This window comes from Lutra lutra, chromosome 1 (genome assembly GCF_902655055.1).
Source record: "Lutra lutra chromosome 1, mLutLut1.2, whole genome shotgun sequence".
Taxonomy (NCBI): domain Eukaryota; kingdom Metazoa; phylum Chordata; class Mammalia; order Carnivora; family Mustelidae; genus Lutra; species Lutra lutra.
In genome coordinates, this window is record NC_062278.1 from 171,440,177 (window position 1) to 171,456,579 (window position 16,403).

The 16,403-nt window shown below is 36.9% G+C and overlaps 1 protein-coding gene across 14 annotated transcripts in view; it reads right to left on the bottom strand.

Annotated features, from left to right (window-relative positions):
• Nucleotides 1-16,403, bottom strand: part of SETD5 (SET domain containing 5) — an 84,869-nt gene that overhangs the window by 50,601 nt on the left and 17,865 nt on the right. The gene's annotated exons all lie outside the window — the stretch shown is intronic.

The following is a 16,403-nucleotide window of genomic DNA, read 5'->3' on the forward strand; positions in this document are numbered from 1 at the left end:
ACTTTCTACCCTCCAAAAAGTAAAGGAAAATAGGTGATTTGGCGGGGCGGGGCAAAAAGTCAAATTTAACATTAGCCAGAACAGGGAATTATTAACTAAATGTTAATATATCATGTATGCGAAAAGAGTTGTTTTGGGGATGCTAGCTACCAAGCAATAGAGAGGGAACGTACTTTTATATGTTGATATTTTGTGGATTTCTAAATTTACAAAAAATTGGAAAACAAACTATTTTTAAAAAGATTTTACTTATTTGAGAGTATGAGCAGATGGAGGGGCAGAGGGAGAAGCAGACTCCTCACTGAGCCGGGAGCCTGACGCGGGGTTCAATCCCAGGACCCTGAGACCATAACTTGAGCTGAAGTCAGACACTTGACCAACTGAGCCACCCAGGCATCCCTATTCTTTAGAAATATTTTTAGGGGCACCTGGGTGGCTCAGTGGTTGGGTGTCTTGCCTTTGGCTCAGGTAATGGTCCCAGGATCCTGGGATCGAGCTCCGCATCTGGCTCTCTGCTCAGCAAGGAGCCTGCTTCTCTCTCTGCATTTCTCCTAGCTTGTGCTCTCTCTCTCAAATAAATAAATAAAAATCTTAAAAAGAAAAAATTTTAAAAAATTTTTAAAAGAGCATACTCAGAATTATCATAAAAATAAAAGGTATGAAGGCAACAATAAAAGGAAGGAAAAAAAAAAAAAAAACAAGGAAGAAGTGGACTCCCCTAGCAACAACAAGAAAGAAAGAAAGAAAGAAATGACAGGAGGAAAAAGAGAAATATATGAATGTTCAGTAGGGGGAAAATGAATACATCAGAATTTCAATTTCATATCAATTCAAATTCATATCAACTTTGTTTTTCCAGAACAATTCATCAGAATCCACAGAATACTACCAAGTTCTTGGATTCAGAAGCAAAAGCAGTCAGTCTCCCAACACTGAGTACTATTTTGAGAAGTCACCATTTACACACACATATAGTTTCTGGAGAAAAGGCTATTAAACAGAACATGAAAAAATGTTTTATAATTACCCATCTTTTTACTTGGGTTCAGAAATGGTCAATAGTCTTTCTGTATGTGTCATTCTGAGAGTCTCTTCTCTATATGAGTTGTTGAAAGCACAAGACCCGTGTGACCTATTTGGTCACTCTCAGAGCAGACACACAAAAAGTGTTTTAAGAACAATTCCAACAGAGATTTCAGAAAAATTGCATCAGCCAGGTGAGCCGGAAGCAGCTGGGAGACAAGAGTCCAATAAACGGCCAATCCAATGAAAGAAATTCAGAACAAGTCTGCTTCAGTAATCCTGTGAAGAGGACTGGCAGGAAGAGGAGTGCCGCTTTAGAAAGAGAACAGGCCTCATATGCTTCAGACAGTCTTTGTACTGAGGCTGTGGACCTTGGCCATTCTCCCAGAAATGATGCAATCCTGATGAACAAGATCTGCTGCCAGAGAAACAATTGTTAACAGCCTATGCAGACAGCAACTCAGCCAAGGAGCAATCTCTGATCAGCTCTCTTCAAAAACCCCCAGAAAGCCAAATCTCTTCCTCAATTTTGGCTTCTGACAAAAACATGTAAGTGAATACACATTTAAATATATAAGAACAAGCCGTCTTCCCAAAATGTCCCTTTGCTTTTAATTGGTTTTTCAATATCAATCATCCATAACTAAATTTGAAATAAAACACTGAGAACATTTCTACTTTTATGAATATAGTACTCCAAGCATATTAACAAGGTATTAAAAGCAAGTTATTAACAAGGTTGAAATTTTACACTTATTTTCCTCACTCTCATTAGGAAACATTTTGAAAAGTCGTAGTGGCTTCCCTATGTATGAAAAACAATCTGGGGGCGCCTGGCTGGTTCAGTGGGTTAAAGCCTCTGCCTTCGGCTCAGGTCATGATCCCAGGGTCCTGGGATCAAGCCCTGCGTCAGGCTCTCTGCTCCGCAGGGAGCCTGCTTCCTCCCCTCTCTCTCTGCCTGCCTCTCTGCCTACTTGTGATAGCTCTCTCTCTCTGTCAAATTAAAAAAAAAAAAAAAATCTGGAATCTAGGACCCAATTATGAGATTTGAAAGTAAGGACAAACATGCACATTTACTAATTCAGGGTCAGGAAAAGTATATTTTATAGTTATTTCTAAAGTTATGTGACTCGATATGTTAAAGATAGGCATGTATTAGAGAAAATCTCTTCTTGTTTAGGCAGACATAAACAGTAGGTTGAATAATATCACAATCTGCAACGCTTAATTTTCTCAAGGGCAACAATATTACTTCAGATCTTCTAAGAGGGTTAATGATTATTATCATCCTATTAGCAACAGCTTACTATTTTGGAATCTAAATTAAAAATTTCATCAATTTAAAGTCAATCAGGGATGGATAATTATCATATGATTTCCCTGATAAGAGGAAGTTGAGATGCAACGTGGGGGGTTTGGGGGGTAGGAAAAGAATAAATGAAACAAGACGGTATCAGGAGGGAGACAAACCATAAGGGACTCTTAATCTCACAAAACAAACTGAAGCTTGCGGGGGGGAGGGGGGTAGGGAGAGGGTGGTGGGGTTATGGACATCGGGGAAAGTATGTGCTATGGTGAGTACTGTGAAGTGTGTAAACCTGGTGATTCACAGACCTGTACCCCTAGGGCTAATAATACATTATATGTTAATTAAAAAAATTCATCAATTTAAAAATCCTCCCTAGGCTCTTCATCTCCTAGGTCTGGTTTTAGTATTAAATTGTATATATGGTACTGCTATAAAATTATTAGGATTTTACCTCCTTGTTTACTAAATAAAAGACCCTGCATACAACAACTCTTAGTTCTCTAAATTTCAAGTAGCCATAAGCTGTAATTAACCAAAGATCTTCCTTGCAAAAACAGTAACTCTTAAACTGGGATTCACTAAAAACACAAACATCTAAGATGTCTCCTACAATCAATATATTCAGCCCAATCTACTATCCCTATTTTTAAACTAGTAAATAATGAAAATGAACTGATGGACAGAATAATCCTAAAGCAGTAAAAGATCTAAAGTAGGCTAGTAAGTGAATAAATTTAAGCAAGAAGAGAAAAAAAATTCAGGAAAGTTGTCAATAAGAGTTAAAATAAAATAGCCATTAAGATTCAATTTCTGAACCTACTGATCATTCAAAATTTTGTTATACCTGTAAGTTGAATTTATTCTTAAATACTTAAAAAAAAAAAGATTTATTTGAGAGAGAGTGCACACACTCATGAGAGCAAGGGGAAGGGCAGAGGGAAAAGGGGAGAGGGAATCTCAAGCAGATTCCCCTATGAACACAGAGCCAACTTGGGGCTTGATTTCATGACCCTTAAGATCATGACCTGAGCCAAAACCAAGAGTTGGATGTTCAAGTGAATAAGCCACCCAGGCGTCCCTCTTTTTAAATATTTCAATTTCTTCTTTACAAGAGAGTAAAAGAGTAAAAAGGAGACATATGGAAAGACTATTAGAAAGTGTTTTTTTAACATGATGAGTACCCTCAATTTTTAAATCACAGAGCAGTTCAAAATGCAGTAAATAAAGGAATGCATTTTATCTACAGTACCATCTTGTGGAAGACTTTATGTGGCAGCTGCCATTTATATGCTTATCTTTCATCTTCAACCCAAACTGAAAGATCAAGGAAAAACACTACCACTGTACTGTAACGGATTACTTTTGGCAGAAAAAGTATTTTAGGAAAAAGTACTATATTAAGAGGCAGAAGTCTGAGTTCTTGCCTAAAAGCCTAAATATTTGGTGATCTCAGAAAAATCACTTTAATTCCTCAAAGTAAAATCTCAATGGGCTTCATTCTGCTTCAGAATCTATGAATCCTGGCATTGGCTTAGGCAATTCATGCAATGTCTCAAAGTCTCAGTTTTCTCATCTGAACAACAGAAAGAATACCTGTCCTGCTTACTCACAGGTGCATATGAACTAGTATTTGTAGAAAATAGAGTTTAAATGATTCTCTGCAACCTTTAAATATATGTGAAGAGGAGCTATTACCTAATAAGCTGAATGTGGCTAAGGATTATTTTTACTATTCTCCAACAGTGTGTATTTCAATTTTGCTACCGTAACTAAGGTGAGAAGGGGAGATACTGGGAAACATGTAAAAACAAACAGTGTAGCAGAGGTAAGTGATAAGCATTAGAATTATTGGAAAGCAGGCGATTAACTCTAAGTGTTAAGAGATCTAGGAAAAAATTCATATATTTGGATGGTATAAACTGTAAATTAGGCTTATAATCTGAAACAAGTTAATGTAGGCAAAGAATCTAGGAGTTGAGGGCTGAAGATAAAGAAGAAAAGAGAAAAACTGGAAGTAAACAATGGAGACTAAAGAAATTCAGACTAAGGTAATTTAGAGTCAAGATGAAGTTTTCTTTTTCTCTCACCTCTTCTCCTCCAACACTTGTTTATCCCTTGGCTCCTTTGCCTAAATTTATACTCCCTTTAGGGGCTATTAGGCTTGGCACAATAGACAGATGTCTACAAAAACTCTAAGTTTACTAGAATAGGAGGTAATTAAAACCCAGTTTTTAAAAAATCCTATTTTAGTCCATAGGAAGAATTTCTTTCCCCCTGAAAAATTTCATTAATGGTAGCATTACAGACGCCAAGATATACTTAGCTATTCTTGGGGGGGGAGCAGGAGCTAGGATATGAGTACACATCATAAATAATGAAACTAAATACTATGATTTTAAGTTATTTTAGGATGACATGAAAAAAAGAGAATTATTTTATCTATACCTGATTTACCTGATAAATAGGTATTTACTGCTAAACTAATGAAAGATGCACAGGCTCTTTCTGTGCTTAAGAAGAATCAGGAAAATTTTAGGCTTCTAAGTATTAAATAAAGATGACGTCCTCGGGACACCTGGGTGGCTCAGTGGGTTGAGCCTCTCCTTTCCGCTCTGGTCATAATCTTGGGGTCCTGGGATTGCCCCGAGTTGGGCTCTCTGCTCAGCGGGGAGCCTGCTTCCCCCTCTCTTTCTACTTGTGATCTCCCTGTCGAATAAATAAATAAAATCTTAAAAAAAAAAAAAAAAGATGACGTCCTCAAAGAACTCTCAAGGGGTCTGCAAAGAGATATTCTCAAGACTTTCTGAAGGTTCTATCCTACTGTTAGGAGCCTCAGAGCATGCTTTAGATCTATACACCACAGAAAAAGGAAAAGAACATCTCATCCATTTAGGTTTGCCTCCTCTCCACCTAGACCGTTTTCATTTCCAAACCCTCAAATGGGAACCACATTTCCTTACTCCAGATAAAGTGGGTTGTGCACATTTATGAGGCATTAATATCTGTTATACTTTCAGTAGTTTGGGCAAAATTTCTCCAGTTCATTAAAAAAATTTTTAGGAATTTAAAGTTTAGAGCCTAATTTATTATTTTATAGATGAAGAAACACTGCTACAAAAATATTAACTTATAAGAAGTAACATACAAAGTGGTGCCTCAAAAGAAAGAAAATTAAGATTTTAATGTATAGCTTCTATTTATTAAAGTAATTACTATTTACTTTAGATAGCAATGCCTGAATTAAAATAAAATTTTTAACCTTAAGTATCAATTATTATTGGTGCTATGCTAGACACACAAGTCCAGACTAAAATTCCTGGCTCTCTTTGGATTTATATTATCTAGATTTGCCAGTTTTTTCTTCATTCATTCATTCTTTCATTCGTTCAACAAACATGAAGTAACTACTATATATAAAAACTATGTTAAGTGCTATTTTAAGGTGTTTCTCTTATCCAAAGCAGAAGAGGATAGGCAATTTGCAAACTCTTTAGGCTTGCCTATGTGCCAAGTATTGCATGTTCACAACCATGAAGGAGAAAAAAATCCTAAAGTGTGCCTCTACAATTAACGAGTCACTCTGAAGAGAAAACAACACTGTCCTCTCAAAAAAAGAAAATCCCAGACCACTCCATAGCTTAACAGTGACACAGAGGAGTCTCTTATACGGAACATTTTCATAAGTCTCTTGAATTGTTTAGACAAGACTTATTACTGACTGGTCTTATGGAAAGTTCTATTAAGAATGAAGGTCACCAGGCAGCAAGAACCCTCAAAACAGACAAAAAGAACCTGACCATACATGTGTCAGGATTGGTAGGCAGACCATGTGGTTAAGTATATAACAGCAAAGGAATTTAAGGCTTAACATTTCTGATAGACACAACAGAGTTCCCCTCCCCAACCAACAGCTGTATCTGTATTCTTAACATATTAGAGATAATAAATGTTTGTAAAAATAGGCAAACTTTATGAAAGCATAAAAAGTAGAAGTGAAATTCTCACATAATTCCACTTACCAAAGATACCCCCCAAATAAGTGATAACTCTGCAGTTCTATAATCTGCGTTGTTCAGTTAGCAGGTTTCAGACACCTTTCTATATACATATGCATAAGTCTGCTTCTTCTTAAATGATGGCACCATATCTATCCTATGTCTGTACTATTAATTTAAGTCAATCCCGTGCAGGTGGATGTTCATTCATATTGCTGCCAATTTTCCATCATATATAGGACTGAATAGTCATGTACATATATGCCTTTCTTTAACATACACAAACATTCTCTTAGGATACATTTCTAGATGTGGAACTACTGAAATGTCATAATCATGTATCAGAGGTGTCAAACCACCCTTCACAAAGTTAAAACCATTTTACAAAGTCCCATATAGTGTGTGAAGGCTGGCTACATTTTCTCATAGGTTTAAAATAATTTCAATTCTAACTCTGCTCATAGAGTCTTCTATTTAGAAGACTACATTCTAAAAGAAAACCCTAAAATGAAAGTCAACTGCAAATTCTCAACAATTCTGATACACTTCTACGACTACTGATTGGATGTGTTATTATTATTGTTCTGTGAAATTCTTATATACTAAGAGAGCTAGCTCATTTGCTTTTTCACTAAATTTGGGCTAGGATCTTCAAAATAAAACACAAAGCACTATTTCAAAATCAAAGTATTTTATGGTTGCCCCATGAGATAATTTTTAACTCTTTTAATAGAATGTATCAAGATCTAAATTTCTTCTTCAGTAATGAAAAAATAAACTATGCTAACCACTTGTAACCTAGCTAGCATTTGTTGGGTTCTGATGGACAAAATTCAAGTAATCTAGAAGATTTGAACTCTTCGGTTTCAAAGAAGTTGTCAAAACTCTGTTCTAGGGGTGCTTGGCTGGGTCAGTCAGAGGACCACTAGACTCTTGATCTCAGGGTTGTGAGTTCAAGCCCCAAATTGGGTGTAGATTACCTAAATAAATAAACTTAAAAACAAAACAAAAAAACTCTGTTCTAGCAGCTCCGCTTTAGAGTATAAAATAGGATGCCCTTCATTTTTAATGACACGTAGAGAAAAAAACCCTTAAAACTGTAAGAACCTTGTCAATACTGATTTACTAAAAGATAAAGCCAAAACACTGACTAAATTTTTACAGTGCCTACCAATTCAATTTTACAGTGCCTGCGAACCAATATGGTTCAAATGTAAGCCTTACACAAATGAGGCAAACAAACAACAACCCCTCTACTTTTTACTGTGCTTGCTCTAGCACCTGACTGAGAGCCTGGATGCAGAGCTATTTTTTTTCCTCTGAAATGTTTTATAGACTGTCATTTATCCATTCATTCACCAACATTACTCACCTCCTTATGATTTCAAGGTTTCATTATAGCAATGAACTGATCTCACTACCTCCGGGCTCTCAACCCTCCAAAATTTACTCTTCATTCTTTCATAACTTTAACCCTTTAATTTCTTTAATTTTTAAAAAGATTTTATTTATTTATTTGACAGAGAGAGAGAGAAAGTGAGAGAGGGAATACAAGCAGGGGGAGTGGGAGAGGGAGAAGTAGGCTTCCCACTGAGCAGGGAGCCCTATATAGCTCTAATCCCATGACCTGAGCCAAAGGCAGAGCTTAATAACTGAGCCACCCAGATGCCCCGACTTTAACCCTTTTACAGCATAACTTTAATCATTATCATTCCACAATTAGAAATCTACAATGGCTCCCTAATACCTAATGGGTTAGTTCAAAATCCTTTGCCTGAATGGAATGAAGACTTGTGTTAATTACCGGCTAATCTATTTCTTATCCTTCAAAATTTTGTTCATACTACTTATCCTAATGCTACTTTCTATATACTTTAAAAAAAAAAAACTTTATTATGAAAAACTTCAAACAAATACAAAACTAAAGAAAACCCTGTAATGAACTCATAAACCATACCCAACTTTAAACAAACTGATGGCTAACCTTACTTTATTGGTAACCACTCATCTTCTACAGAATTATTTTACAGCAAATCCAGAAATATCAGTTGTACATATAACATTTGCTGAGTGGAGTTGTCCCTCAGTTATCATAAAAATGGGTGAAAGAGTCTGCCTGTAATGGTAGGTGGTTGTGACAGAGTAAGAAAGACTGATCTTTTTTTGGCAAAAGTTAAAATGGATAAAGGGCTTAATATAATTCATCAATTGATAGATCTGCTGAGTAATGTTTAGGTTTTATAATTATACACTTATGGCTATTAAAAATGTCTTAAATTTTTTCTAAAGAAAAAAACACTGTAAGCAATTATTATTTTAATTAATTTATTGATAGAATCTCTTGTATTCTGGGGAATGCAAATTTCTCCTTATAGCAAAGCTAAATCCAAGTACATACATGATCCACAGCTGTAACACAGCATTCCTACATATTCTACAAGCCAAGAAACAAAAATGGACAAAACACAGAAAGAAACACCCCCAAAACAGTGATATTCTATAAACCTGTGTATTGAGGATAAGGACTGATTACACCATAAGCAATGGTTCACATCTGAGGTACTGACCAGGGGCGCCTGGGTGGCTCAGTCAGTTAAGCCGCTGCCTTCCGCTCAGGTCATGATCTCAGACTCCTGGGATGGAGTCCCGCATCAGGTTCCTTGCTTGGCAGGGAGCCTGCTTCTCTCTCCACCTCTGCCTGCTTGCGCGCACATGCGCACACATTCTCTCTCTCTGACAAATAAATAAATAAATGACATCTTAAAAAAAAAAGTTGAGGTACCGACCAGCTGTTATTTTTGGCAAGCAGTTTCTTAGAGTACTAGGAGAGGCTTAGTGACAATACTTAGGGTACTCAACTGATGAGCACTTTTCAGTCAAAAAATAATTCTGTAGTAATGGTGTCGCAGAAAAAAAGCATTTGGGATAGATATGGATGATTCCTATTTGAACCACAAAGCAAGTCTAAAGGTCCAGTTAATGGAAAACAAGCCCAAATCACTGTCAATGCAAATATATACCATTACACATTCTATTCCCAAACTACTCATCATAAGCTATGCCAATGGCAATAAAATTAAACTTAAAATAATTTGTAATTAAAAAGTGACAGTGAGGGGCGCCTGGGTGGCTCAGTGGTTTAAAGCCTCTGCCTTCGGCTCAGCTCATGATCTCAGGGTCCTGGGATCAAGCCCCGTGTTGGGCTCTCTGCTCGGCAGTGAGCCTGCTTCCTCCTCTCTCCCTCTCTGCCTGCCTCTCTGCCTACTTGTGATCTCTGTCAAATAAATAAATAAAATCTTTAAAAAAAAAAAGGTGACAGTGATGGAACATGAAGATTAACTCCAAGAAACACTGATATACACTGCTTTGCCTAAGCAAAAAGTAAGCCTGCCTTTACTTATACAGTAGGTTCCTTGTAAAACGAAATCTTTGAAATGATGAGTACACACATTATTTCCCTAGAAGCCCAAGAGAATGAACATCTCTGGACCAAATAGCCAGTGGTTTGTTGCGACACAGGAACTTAAAGTTCCCAACATGCAAAACAAAAATATTTAACTTATTGATTGTAAACATTTTCTCTAGAGATCTTAATATGAAAAATGATTTTAAAGCCTTGACACAGATGCTCATCTTTGATCCAATTTGAGTAAACATTTCAATTGTATTTAGGCCAAAATTCTCATTTGCTTTTTGTTTGTTTGTTTGTTTTAAATTTTATTTATTTATTTGACAGACAGAGATCACAAGTAGGCAGAGAGGCAGGCAGAGAGAGAGAGAGAAGCAGGCTCCCTGCCGAGCAGAGAGCCCGATGCGGGGCTCGATCCCAGGACCCTGAGATCATGACCTGAGCCGAAGGCAGCAGCTTAACGCACTGAGCCACCCAGGCGCCCCAAAATTCTCATTTGTTAATTAATTCTTGTAATAAATCATCCCCAGGGCCCTGAAAAAAAAAATAGTACTTTTTAGTTAATGAATACAAGTGGCACAATAAGCAGCTCCAAATTCTTACGCAAAATATAATCACCATATACCATGCTAAGTTTTACCAGTCATTTATTGTTTCCTTGAATCACCTCTATTGCTTTTCCTGTCATAATGTAGTTCAATCCTAAGCAAAGCCCAGAATTCTGGCCCTGAATAACTAAGAGTAAAACACAAAAGTATCTTAGGTTCACATGCCATTTTCCCTTTTTGTTAAAACATCTATTTTATACACTTCTTATTTTTTTCCCAGGTGAAATATTTCTAAATGCTGAACATTACTGTATTAAAAAAAAAAAGATTATTTATTTATTTATCTGACAGAGATCACAAGTAGGCAAAGAGTCAGGCAGAGAGAGCGGGGGTAAAACAGGCTCCCTGCCAAGCAGAGAGCCCAATGCAGGGCTTGATCCCAGGACTCTGAGATCATGACCTGAGCCAAAGGCAGAGGCTTAACTTGCTGAGCCACCCAGGCGCCCCATGAACATTACCGTTCTTGAATACTGTATTTCCTTTTCCAGTACTTGGTAACCGATATAAAAACTAAGATTTTTAAAAAAAAAATCCTAATCCCCAGATTTTGACAAATCTCTTGTAGACCACCACTGGTAACTTTAGATTAGTGGTTCTCAATCTTTTTAGAAAAAAGGACAGTTTCTCAAAAGTGTAAAGATTTGGGGGGAGGATCAGAAAAACAGGTGAAGGGGGTTAGAAGTTAGAAATTTCCAGTTACAAAGTAATGTCACAGGGGTGTAATGTACAGCATGGTAACCACAGTTAACATGTTGTATATCTGAAAACTGCCAGGTGAGTAGATCCTAAAAGTTCTTAGCATGAGAAAATATTTTTTTCTGTAACTATGTAAGGTGACAGATGTTGCCTTGACTTACTGTGATGATCATTTCCCAATGTATGCAAATATCAATTCATTATGCTGTATACCTGAAACTAATATAATGTTAAATGTCAAGTATATCTCAATTTAAAAAAATGTTTTTTATATGAAGCCATTAGTGTGGGCCCTAATCAAATATGACTGAAGCTTGAAAGAAGAAGAAATCTGGATAAAGAGCCACCAAGAGGTGTGTGCATAGAGGGATGACCCTATGGAAAGGCAATAGTAGGAAGGTAACCACCTTAAAACTATGGAGAGAGAGCTCAGGAGAAACCAATGCTGCCAACACCATGATCCCCAACTTCTAGCACAGAAATTTTTATCTGTGGATTAGGAAAATACAGGAAAAAAAAAAGGTATGAATATGGTAATGGATTACATCCTTTCTAATTGCGGTTTTCACCCCACAAAGTACCAACGTCAATAACAATAATTACAAAGAACTAACAATACTTCTGCACAACACTCTTTCATTTTATGTCCTTAAAGACCAGTCTATTCTGCTAAGACAGAACTAAATAAATACCCTGGTAAATGTGTCAGATGATACTACGGGAGACCAAAAAAGGGAAACAAGGATCTTTGCCTAAAAAGATGCCTCATTTTGACCTATTGCGCCAAACCACCATGAATCCCTCCCCGACTAACCCAATGATGCCTTCAAATTCATCTCTAAATTCTAAAACCAAACCAAACACCAACCAACCAACCAACCAAAAAACCAGCAACAAATCATGGCTCTTCAACAAATTTAGGACTTAAGAATCCACTAAGATTCAAGATTGTGTTTTAACTCTTCCCCCATCTGTATATAAAAGCAGGAAAGAAACCCACTTGGGTCCAGTATGAATATTCAAAAATTGATCCCTTGTGGCGGGGGGCACCTGGGTGGTTCAGCTGGATGAGCGTCTGGAGTATACTGTGGCTTAGGTCTGTCTCCATCTCCAACTCCACACGCAGTGTGGAGTCTGCTTTGGGATTCTCTCAGATCTCCTTCTCCCATTACGGTTTCTCTAGCCGATTTCAAACTTAATACTTCTTAGCTATTATTTGAGCAAACATGAATACCCACCAAACCTGCTTTGGTAAACTGTTCAAAGGAGACAATATTTGCCTAATTTCTTCTTTCTGGGGACCTATAATGAATGTTTATTTGGCAATCAAGCTTATTTTAATACAAAAACACTAATTTACAAGGAAAAAAAGTTTTAAAGACACATTTGGGTGCTGCTTGTCATCATTCCTTACTCTACTAAAATACAGATTCCTTCAAGTCTTGTGACTTCTAGACCTGTTATTAATGCCTTCCACTGATTTCCTTATAAAAAAGTCTTTTTGGGACTCCTAGGTGGCTCAGTTGGTTGAGTGAGTGCCTTCAGCTAGGGTCAGGCGAGGGGGTAGGGGGGGCCTGCTCAGCGAGGAGCCTGGTTCTTTCTCTCTCCCTGCTGCTCCCCTTGTTTATGCACTCGCTCGCTCTCTCTCTCTCTCTCTCTCTCTGGCAAATGAATAAATATTTAAAGAAAAAAAAAAAGCTTTTCTTTTGGAAAAAATTATTGAGTTTACCAAGCACAACTGAGTGTGCATCTATGTATGCCAAGTGGAAACAAGTCAAAACTAAGTAGGTTTTAATCTCCAGTAGCAAAATTACGAATTCAGATTTTCTTTATAAGAAAACAGCACATTCATAGGTAGGCTTTGTGGTGGTGGTCTGCTGTGGGGCCCAGTAGATCAAAGTAGGGGGCAAACCTTTTCAGGCTGAAGAACAAATAATGTCTCCTATCTTTCTCTCTTAGGAACTAAATGCTAGGGTATCTGTAGCTCTTAATCTTTTCTTTTGAAGACAGATCACCGATTTCTATGAAAATCTGATTAGGACTATGAACCTTTTCCTTAGAAAAACAAGCAAAACTTGAGGTCAAAATTCTAGGGATTCATAGGCCTCTGTTCTATACCCTTTCCTGAACTGCAGCCAGTTTGATAAAGAAAGCCTATAACTGACCGAATGGCAATGTATGGGTGATTGAAAGAGGCCTACTAATTCTTTTTTAGTATCAAGGAAGCCAGAACTTATAATTACTGTCGTAAGGCATAGTGCTCAATTAAAACCCATCCATTTCCTTTCTCCATCCAGATCTAGGAGCCCCATCCAATTCTGGCAGAGGATCCTAAAGAAAAAAAGACCAAAACCACAGAAAAGTAGCAATACCCAATGTCCAGAGGAGAGGAAAGGGCAGATTATACTAGTGGAGATATAAGGCTCCTTAAGTAAAATAGGTAATATTTTACAATGAAAAGATCTTGGAATCATGAGGATCTTGACTCATCTCATTACTAGTTGTGTGATCACTGTGATTTCAATTTGTTCATTATAAACAACTCCACTGCACAATTTTGAGAATTAAGTGAGACAGTATTCATAAGAGAACCTAGCAAGATACTTGGCACACTGTAGGTACCCACTTCTGGTATGTAGGGTTACACTATTAAAGAAGTAAACAGGAGCCATTTTGTGGCTTCCAAGGCAATAGTATAAAGTGGAGAGAGGAAGCCACAACTTGAATCTTATTAGTAACTTACCAAGTCCACTAACAGTAATATTTGCTAATAGTCACTGAGTAAACAGCACTCCTAGTCAAAATATCCCATCAGTTTGCTTAGAGAAATCTTGTTTGTCTGTTTGTTTTGTAGGTTCCATGCCCAGTGAGCCCAACACTGGGTGTGAACTCACGACCCTGAGATTGAGACCTAAGCTGAGATAAGAGTGGACGCTTAACAGAGCCATCCAAGCGCCCAGAGAAATCTTGACTGTTTAACATTAACCTAATATACACAAGGTATCTTTTCAGAAATTCAACCATCTCATAAAATGAAATCTCTTATATAGGGAATATACTGTTAATTCACCCAATTGTATCCTCAATCTTCCTGTCGGGAATGATTTCCAGAATTCTTTAAAACATTATTATATCCTTTTAATACACTCATTATATATTTATGTAGCTATTCTATTCTTCTTCTTTTTTTTTCTTTTAAAGATTTATTTATTTGGCAGACAGAGACACAGTGAGAGAGAGAACACAGGCAGGGGAGCGGGAGAGGGAGAAGCAGGCTTCCTGCCAAACAGAGAGCCCAATGTGGTGCCTGATCCCAGGACCCTGGGATCACAACCTGAGCCAAAAGCAGACACTTAACCACTGAGCCACCCAGGTGCCCCTAGCTATTCTATTCTTCTGTTCACTGCCAAGTATCATGTGATAGTCACAAGAGGAATGGAGCTCAGACGCCTAGTACTACTACTGGGGAGAGATGAAACATCTGAGTATGTTTCCTAAATCGGCTTTACCAAAGACCCACATCCCTCAGTCTATAGACACTTTTATTTTAAACTTTAAAAGATTTTATTGTGAAAAATTTCAAACAAGTATAAAAGGACAGTTTTATAATGCCATTTATTCATCATTGTTTCAATAATTACCAACTCTTAGTTAATCTTATTTCATCTATTACCTCTCCTCCATTCTAAAGCAAACACCAGCAATGTATCATTTCATCTATATTTCAGCATGTATCTCTGAAAGGTAGATTTTTTTAAAAAAAGGTAATATGTGCATTTTAATTTCTCTTTTGTTTTGGGGGGGTGGAAGAAAATAACTTTAGCCCACCATTTCGTCCCTTCCTAAAACTCCCATTCCTCTATCTAAAAATATTGTCAACCAATCTGAATTCATTTTGGCACTCCTCACTCCAATCCTGAAATATTTAAAACACTTTTTTTGGGACGCCTGGGTGGCTCAGTTGGTTGGACGACTGCCTTCGGCTCAGGTCATGATCCCGGAATCCTGGGATCGAGTCCCACATCAGGCTCCCAGCTCCATGGGGAGTCTGCTTCTCCCTCTGACCTTCTCCTAACTCATGCTCTCTCTCACTGTCTCTCTCTCAAATAAATAAATAAAATCTTTAAAAAAAAAACCACTTTTTTCAAAAAACTGAAGATAAAGGAACACTCTCAAACTAATTTTGCGAGACTAGTATTACCCTTATACCAATGCCAGGCAAGAACACCACAAGCCATTATCTCTGATGAACACAGATGCAAAAATCCTCAACCGAATATTCACAAACTGAGTATTATCTCAGTAATTAATGGTACATTAAAAGGATTATACACCATAATTAAGATTTATTTCTGGAATACAAGGATGTTGGTTCAACTACCCAAATCAATAAATGTGATACACCACATCAACAAAGTGAAAAATTAAAAAATATGATTGTTTCTACATATGCATGACACTATATCCTTTCATGATAAAAAGAACTCGCAACAAATTAGGTACAGATGAAGGGTACCTCAACATAATGAAAGCCACACAGGACAAGCCTTCGGCTAACATCATAGTCAATGGTGAAAAGCTGAAAGCTTTTCCTTTAAGATCAGGAACAAGACAAAGATATCCACTCTTCCGCTTTTATTCAAAATAGTACTGGGAAGTTCTAACCAGCAACTAGATGAGAAAAAGAAAGAAAAGACATCCAAATCAAAAAAGAAGTAAAACTGTCTGTTTGCAGATGACATAGTATCCTACCTAGAAAACCCTGAAGATTCCACAGAAGAGCTGTTAACAAATAAACAGCTGTAAACATATAAACAAGCTGCAGGATACAAAATCAATACAAAAATCAGTTGTTCTATACACTAACACCAAACTACAGGAAAGAGAAATTAGGAAAACAATCCCAATTACAACAGCATAAACTTATTTATTAATTTATTTTTTTTGTAACAAATTTAACTACAGAAGTAAAAAAATCTGTATATTAAAAACTATAAAACACTGATGAAAGAAACTGAAGACACAAATGAATGGAAACATAGTCCATGCTCATATATTGGAAGAATTAATATTTTTAGAATGTCCATACTATCCAAAGTGATCTACAGATTCAATGTGATACCTTTCAAAATTCCAATGGCATTTTTCACAGTAATGAAAAAAAAATCCTGAAATTCCTTCTACGAAACCACAAAAGACTCTGAATAGCCCAAAGAGTCTTGAAAAAGAACAAGAAAGCTGGAGACAGCACAATTCTGGACTTGAAACTATATTACAAAGCTTTAGTTATCAAAAAGTATAGTATCGGCATAAAAGCAGACACATATATCAATGGAACAGAAAAGAGAGCCCAGAAAAAGGAG